This window comes from Papaver somniferum, chromosome 6, assembly GCF_003573695.1.
Source record: "Papaver somniferum cultivar HN1 chromosome 6, ASM357369v1, whole genome shotgun sequence".
Lineage (NCBI taxonomy): Eukaryota > Viridiplantae > Streptophyta > Magnoliopsida > Ranunculales > Papaveraceae > Papaver > Papaver somniferum.
This window is the reverse complement of record NC_039363.1, coordinates 30,406,814-30,415,345: the sequence shown is the minus strand read 5'-3', so window position 1 is coordinate 30,415,345 and position 8,532 is coordinate 30,406,814. Positions and strand designations below refer to the sequence as shown.

The window sequence follows — 8,532 nt, the reverse complement described above, 5'->3', positions numbered from 1 at the left end:
CATTTAAGAGAACCCGAATTGTGGGCTTCCAATTTTTTTAATTGTGGGCATGTAATATTAAAGCCAATTTTTGGGCTTCTCTTATCTTCTGTTGGGTTTGTAATAATTTATTTGTGGGCTTGTTTGTTTAATTTGTGGGCTTGTATTTAATTTTTGAGCTTGTTTAATTTGGACTTGTATTTTGTATTCTGGGTTTTTAAACCCAGCTGAGCTTGTAACCGACCACGCTAGTTGAACTCGTTAGTGGGCCGAGTACCCAAATTCTAGGCCGAGATTTTGGACTCAGTTCCACCAAAAGTTTTCAACCAAGCGGAGCCAAAGCAAACACAAAAGGCTTGCACAGTGGGCTTGCTCCCATTCAAAAACCAAATTTTATTTTCTTTTTCAAAAAAAAAAAAACCAAATTTTATTTTCTTCATTTTATTTTCTTTCTTAAAAAAAAAAACCAAATCTTCTTGTAGATAATGTGTTAGTTAAATTTCCTTTTGTATATATTTTGCTAATCCAATATGATCTCGGCTGAAATATGTTGGATTTTTGCCTTGAATAACGGAGTTTTAATTCTGCAGCAGCAACTTTGGCATCTGATTCATAGCCTCCTTCTACCCTATTAACATTTCCTCTGCCGAGAAGAATTGTTTTCTGGGGTCCCCTACTACTTTCCCATTGTTGGGTCTTTTCGGCGACTTCATGCAAATATGTCATCGCGTCATCAACTGTTTGGTTCTCAAATCCACCAGTACACATAGATTCTACTGTGGTTGTGGTGGGATAATCTAAACCCTCATAAAGGATCTGAACTAACCTAACTTTCTCTAAACCATGATGAGGACATTGGGCTAATAAATCATTGAACCTTTCCAAATACCTATACAAAGTTTCTCCCTCCTGTTGAGAAAACGTGCAGATTTGTGTCCTAATATACGATGTTTTGTGCCTAGGGAAAAACTTGTTCAAAAAGGCAGATGTAAGTTGTTCATACGTTTTGATTGACCCGGAAGCCAAACTATATAGCCACGATTTAGCTTTATCTTTCATGGAAAAGGGGAACAACCTAATTTTCAAAGAATCATCATCTAGGTTTCTAATCCTGAGGGTACTACAAATTTCCCCAAAGTCCCTAACATGGAAATAGGGGTTTTCATTTTCTTTCCCTAAAAATATTGGGAGCAGCTGTAAGGTCCCAGGTTTAAGTTCATAAGTTGCTTCCGTCTCAGCTAACCTGATACATGAGGGACGAGTAGTCCTAGTTGGATTCAACAAAGCTTTCAAAGTTGCCATTTCTGGCGCTATCGGAGCAACATGGATTCTCTCCTCAGTCAAAGGACGTTCAAAAACAGACTCTTCAAAAGTCGTACTCTCTAGATTAAGGTAATCGAGACGCTTAGAACTACTAGGTTTCTCTTTAACAAATCTACCTAGTGCGTCTCTTTTACGTTCAGGCATACAATAAAATTTTCTAAATTGGAAGGGTAGGCAAACACAGATCAAGGCCGACTCAACCAAACCAAACCTATTGATTTCTAGCAAACAAAAAGCATGATGGCTCCACTTAGATTTTTTCTAGACCAGCTTCTACTCTTCCAAGAGGAAACTAGGTATAATTTTAGCAAACCTCGTAGGACGATCCGAATAAAGTAAGTCGAAGAGAAGTGAGAGAAGCTTTGAGGAGCTTTGATACCCCCACCTCTGTGGCAAACGCTTCCCTGGGTTACAAAGCGGCTCTAATCGACTTCCAGTAATCTTCCTGAACTTTGAGTTAGGCTAAAAAATACCCAATACAATCCTTCTGGACGACTTTCCTATAAGCTCGTTACCTTATTGGTCTCGTTCTAGTCAAAATTTTAAGGCTTAGGTTCGCGTAGGTTACGTGATCCTAAAGCGGGCAAGAAGAGAACGGTGATGAAATCCGAACCCTTATCTTGTATGGCAAGGACTTGCCCTTTACTAGAAAAATAAATGTCCGTATTCAGTCCTCAACATATATGCATACGAAGGAGTCCAGTAACTCGCTGACAGGGGATTCACGAGTGTTTGGAATCTTACCTCCCATTCAAGACGGGGGATGAATCGGTTGTAGTCGACTCGGGCCACTGACTCCGATGTCAAGTGTACGAACCCAAGGTGCAAAGACAATATCGTAATTGTCCTCCTTCTCTGCAAACAGTTTATATTTAAAGTACCCTTCCGTAGGGTAATAAAAAAAATAATGTCCCAAAGTCCAAAAGTCCAAAAAGAAAAGAAAAATTTAAAAAATAATAAACCCTAATACAATCTTTTTTTTTCTAAAAGAAAATAAACAAACCGTAAACTAAAATTGTCTTCTTTTCTGTTCTTTTCGCTTTAATCCTTAGCTCCAAGTCTTTACGAAATCACCAAACTCTTTGGCTCAATTTTCTTTATGATCCAGAACCTGTAGACACAAGATAAATACCCAAAAACATAAAAAATAACAAAAATAATAATAATAATAATTAAAAAAAAATAAAAAACTAAAAAAAATCTAAAACCCTAAAAACAGGTCCGCATCGGCGGCGCCTAAAATTGATGCGATTTGTAGATAGCGGTAAAAAGTGATTCGATTCTCGAACTTGTGAAGGATGACTTTAGACTTAAATTCAAAACCAGATAGAAAACTGACTATAATTATAACAAACACTGACAAAGTTGGTATCAATATTAAAAGAACACTGAGGCTAAGATTCTACTATTTTCCAAGTTCAAAGTGATTTGGTCCAAATATTTATATTCATGCAATTTTCTCGTTTAATTTGATTCTAAAATATTGCAACTAATAGATTTTCAAAAGTAATAATTGTAAATACCAAGTATGAAGCATCAAGAGTCTATACAATAATCATACTCCATCAAAATAGATCACAATCACTCAAATAAAAATCATATTCAATAATAGTTCAAGGCAAATAATCATAATAATAATTGCAATAAATTAAATACAATAGATTGTACCGCTTTTTGTTGGAAAAATAGCTTCCTCTATCGCCTCAGCAATGGGGTTTAGCTCCTCATATTAATAATGATCTCAAAATAATTGTTTATGGCTCAAAAGATGATTAAAAAGAAGAGAAGGTAATAACACATAGATTTGCAATGCCGTAAGTGTGTTACAAACGTCACTATTACAGGATTTTAAGACTGTTAAACAACGATAGTGATCTGCTGTAGTAATATAACGACTGCTATCGGGTGTAATATGTTCTTCGTGTTCTTCCTCTTCAGCAGCAGCAGCAGAATATTGTATTTTTCCTGAAACTCGATCTCTGGAGCTCTTTATTCTCCTCTAAACTTCTCCTAAGGTTTCGTACTTCTTTTTGTGACTCGTCCCAGCACTTTTATACTTCACAGAACGATTAAATCCCGAGAAATCTTCCACTTCCCTCCACCAAAAGTCTCGGACTTTTGTTTCTCTTTTCTACACGTATCTGGAACCCATCTGTTTACGCATCTCAGTTGTTTCTACTCTTCCAAACTCTCTCTAAGATATAGTCGAATCTTTGGGAAGATATTCTTTCCATTTACCAATCAATCCCACGAGCAAACTCGGCTAAAACTTCTCCAAACCAATGTAACAGAGACCCGAGAAACTCATGTCCCTGTTTTGAGTCATCTCGATGATTCAACCAAATTCGATCAAAACAAAATCCATTATCAACCCTGTTTGGTTAACTTGAGTCCAGCCCAACACAAATCCGAGATCGAATCTCGTGTAAACCCCTCCAAAATATGAACCCTAATTTTGTTCTCAACTGCCAAATATTTCCCGCCAATTTTCTGTTCAAATAGGAAAGAACAGGGATGCCCCCTAACCAGAGTAGGGGTGACTTTAGCAGCTGCCTTAAGGGGTGTCCTGGGGGTGCCCCTTATCCAAACCGGGTGTTCGAATAGCAAGTGTCCTCCTTCCGACAACTTTTCGAGCCAATTTTTTCCAAAAATGTTTATTGGCCAAATATACCTACAAATAAATAAAACACCATAATAAGTACAAAAATGAGCCCTAACAATATATAGAATCGAGACAAATTGGACACAAAAATGTGTCTATCAAGTACAACTAGGAAGCATTGATATTTTGATGGTCGGAAGACATAAGTCTGATTGGATGCTGGATCGAGCAGATATCAATATGATGATATGTGAAGCATTTTCCAAGGAATTCATGTAAATATCAAAAATGCTAATGTTAGCAATAGTTGTAAAATATGATCTACCATGTCGAGAATGGTTCGAACATCAAAGTAAAGATATTTTAATGTTAATTATGGTAGTAAGACTAATCGAATTCTTGGTGGAAAGACCACTTAAATGTTGGTAGAAAGATCAATATAAGGTATTGATAGCTTAACCAGTTAAAATTCTGGTATAAGGACCAATCAAATATTGGTAGATGTACCAATATGATATATTAGTAGAAGGACCAACATAATTATTAATTAAAATATTGGTAACACTGCAGTCGTCCAGAAATATAGTGGTTTTTAGCGGGAACTTCCAAGGTCATCCAGCATCTGCTTTCCAGGAGGTCATCCTTTCCTAAATGTTATGGAATAAGGATGAGTTCGAAGATCAAGCTACTTATTTTTCGATCCGGAGCTAGATCCAAAACGGAATCGAGAATTATAAAGTTCTAAAAAAAAATGATCGAGGAGCATGTCGATTTATATACACACTATTAATTTTCCAAATTTATAAACAAGAAAGAAGAATTAACATATAATATTTAGACCTTTTTAATGAAGTACCTACTTTCTTCTAGTTTCCTACAATACCCCTATGTCACTCTCTCTCTCTCTCGATATATTCATTATTTGTTGTCTCTTGTTATTGTTTTTTGAGCTTTCAGAAGCGTATTTTGTGCTTCCTTATTCTGTAAATTTGGAGGTGGAAGTGGAGGTTGCTGTGGATATAGCGGAAGATGGAGGAATAAAGGTGTTGTGGCATATGCAAAATAATTACCCGATCTTCAACATTAGATGCATTGTTTGAAATGACGAGGGTACCCAAGTACACCATAATATTTTCATTTGATCACAACCTATTCAAGACCCACTATGTATAAACCTATTTAAGCAACAATCACTAAATGAATATTTCAACACGGTATCCACTTGGAGCAGGGCTAGTCCGGACTGGCCTAACAATGTGAGAAATTGAAACCAAGTGGAAAATCACAATACACCTTGTGTGATCGTCTATGGATATAAGATCGAGACAATACAACAACAAGATGTTCACTTGATAATAGGTAAAGTACAAGACCAAAACACTATAGGATCAATATCAAGTGCCTAGTTAACGTACAAGTGTATTTACTTTAATTATAATATAAAGACACTTATAATGCAAAAAAAAAAAGTAAAGCACATACCAAAATTTTGTTAACGAGGAAAAGTACGATCTTGTAAAAAACCCGGGACCTAGTCCAGTATTGAATTCTCAATGAATTAAGACGCTACAAAAAGTAAACCTGCAACTTCGTGTAGACTAGACCAAGCAAGATAAATTCCTAGTTACTCAGCTTCAACAATATTATTTTTTTGATAACATCTAACAGAACCTAGGTTCCCAACAGACGTTAGAATACTAGATATCCTAGCAGAATAAATGTTCTTTTTAGGACAAGATCTAGTAGATCTTCTTAATGTTTGAAAAAAATTCTGCTACCAATTTTTCAACTGGTAAGACAAGATTCCTTTGGATCCTATTCCAAACAATAAATGATCAAAACTATTTGCTAATATAGTTACCTAAAATCAGAGAGAGGTTAGAAGTGGGATTATAAGGTTTATGAAAGTAGTTACGGGAGGCTGAGCACGAACACTCTATGCCTAATCCACGAACAGTGGCCATTCAAAGGTTGCTTCAGTCACATGGAAGAGGTTTAGGGATGGTCTTAGGGAGGGAAGCAGACGAAGAGATAGATCATAAAATTCTAGGGTTTGAAAAAGAATTGCTTTGAGAAGTTATGAGAAAGATGATTGTATCTTGGAGAAATATAAGACCTAGTTATAGATGAATTCTCTAATCTCAGGTCGGTGAAGATAAGGATTGCTTTCCATGCCGTGTGGAGCAATTCTTCCGCTTCTTCAGGATTAGAGATAAACTAGGTTGATTTTAACTCATTATTCCACCTCCTTTACTCTCTTCTGTGGTGAAAAATAATTCGGGTATTTCTCACATGTACCATAGAACGCCACACCAAACCCTAATTGTTATTCCCCCATTTGTGTGAAGCTGAGTCATCCTTTGTGATGATATGTAGAGAAAGAGAAATATCCTATTTAGCCGAGTTTTCCAAGAAAGAGAGATATTCTCTGATCTGTAAGAATGACTAGGATGAGTCACGTGAAAAGGCATGAGATGCCTCAGAATTCGTGTGGAGAATATGAAAAGGAGACTTGATTCTTACATGACGCTCGTGCCTATCATGGGGAATATTCAGCCTGTCTGAGATTTCCCCGGAGATTTGAATCTCTCTGAGAGTTTGTGAAGAGATGTGAATCTCTCCGGGATTTCGAGAATAGGTGTGAATCTCTCCGAGATTTTGAAGAGAGATCTGAATTTCTTCGAGATTTTAAGAGAGATGTGAATCTCTTCGAGATTCTGAAGAGAGATTTGAATCTCTCTGAGATTTTGCACACAGAAGTGAATCTCTCTAAGATTTTAAGGACGAATCAAAATCTTTATGAAGATTTTTTAACGGATCTGAATCTCTCTATGGTCAGCTGGGACTCGTCCTGAAGAGAGAGAAACGGATTTGTACTCCCGATTAATGTCTCTGCGAGACTGTGGTGAGAAATAAGCCGGGTATTTTCCACATGTGTCGTAGACCGCCAGACCAAAACAATAATTATTATCCTCCCATTTGTGTGAAGCTGAGTCAGCCTTTGTGATGATATGTAGAGAGAGTGAAATATCCTCTTTCGCCGAGTTGGCCAAGTTAGAGAGATATTCTCCGATCTGTAAGAATTTCTAGGATGAGTCACGTGAAAAGGCATGAGATGCCTCATAATTCGTTTGGAGAATCTGAAAAGGATACTCGATTCCTACATGAGGCTCGTGCCTATTATGGGGAATATTCAGCCTTGTCTGAGATTTCCTGAGACCTATCATGAGGAATATTCATCCTTGTCTAATATTTCCCGAGAGATTTGAATCTCTCCGAGAGTTTGTGGAGATATGTGAATCTCTTTGGGATTTCGAGAAGAGATGTGAATCTCTCCGAGATTCTGAAGAAAGATTTGAATCTCTCTGAGATTTTACAGAGAGAAGTGAATCTCTCTGAGATTTTAAGGACGGATCAACATCTTTATGAAGATTTTCTTAACACAATCAAATCTCTCTGTGGTCAGCTGGGACTCGTCCTGAAGGGAGATAAACGGCTTTGTACGCCCGATTAATTTCTCTACGAGACTTTGGATCACTTGTCTTTGACCAGCATATCTGTCAGAGATGTGTTAGGAATCAACCGTGTGTCCATATGATGGGGACAACAAGACCAGTGTATCTCGAAAGGATGTCCTAGGAATCTGTCGAAAGGGACCGAAGGAAAAATAACCAGTGTATCCTGCTGTCCTAGGAATTATTCGGAAACCTCAGTAAGTTGATTCAGAGCCTAGAGTGATAGACACATTTTTGTGTCCAATTTGTTCTCAATACTATATATTGTTGGCACTCGATTTTGTACTAATTTTGTTATTTTATGTATTTGTAGGTATTTTTTTGGAAATAAATATTTTAAGAAAATTCGGCTCGAAAAGTTGATTTTGGCACCCGGAGGACACGTGTTATTCGGACTCCCAAGTTTGGATAAGGGGTAACCTAATTACTAAGGGGCACCCCCAGGTCACCCCCAAGGCATCTGATATTCGCACCCCAGTCCAGGATAAGGGGCACCTTCTTCAACAATTTGAAAACTGAAAATTGGCGGGAAAATGTTCACAGTTCAGGAGAATTTTCGATCGAAGAAATGAAGTAGTTGTAGGTCGATTCAATGGCTAAATTTTGGCAGAAAGATGTGATTTAGCCTATGGAAGATAGTTTGGGTGTCGAATTTGATCGGAATTGGCTGGAAATATCGATTTGATTCTCGAGCTCAAAACAGAGCTACACGGAGTGAACACGACCTGTACACGGAGTGAACACGACCTGTACACGGTGTTTTGTGTGTTTTGGTTGTGCATGGAAGTGTTTTGGAGGAGTTGGATGACTTATGAGGCATGTATAAGGCTTACTAGAGCGTGCAGGATCGAAGTTTACGTGTGAAATTCTAAATCTGGTAAGAAAATATTCAAAAATAATGTTATTCACTGCCGAGTAAAGACGAATTATTTGGAGTTATGGCGAGGGATTTCAGCGTGTCTTTGAGTATAAATATGATCTTTGGGTCTACTAAAATGGTGGTCGAGAGTTTTGGGGAGGTTTGGAGGCGAGCAAAGAGGCGCAGGAGGAGTTGCAGAGAAGTTACCTGTTGCTGCCATTAACACGCCTGAAGAACACGAAGAACGGACTCGC

General features: G+C 37.6%; 1 pseudogene; it reads left to right on the top strand.

Moving 5' to 3' along the window:
- The first annotated feature begins 817 nt into the window (after positions 1 to 817).
- Positions 818 to 917, top strand: LOC113292019 (annotated as a pseudogene).
- The last annotated feature ends 7,615 nt before the right edge of the window (positions 918 to 8,532 follow it).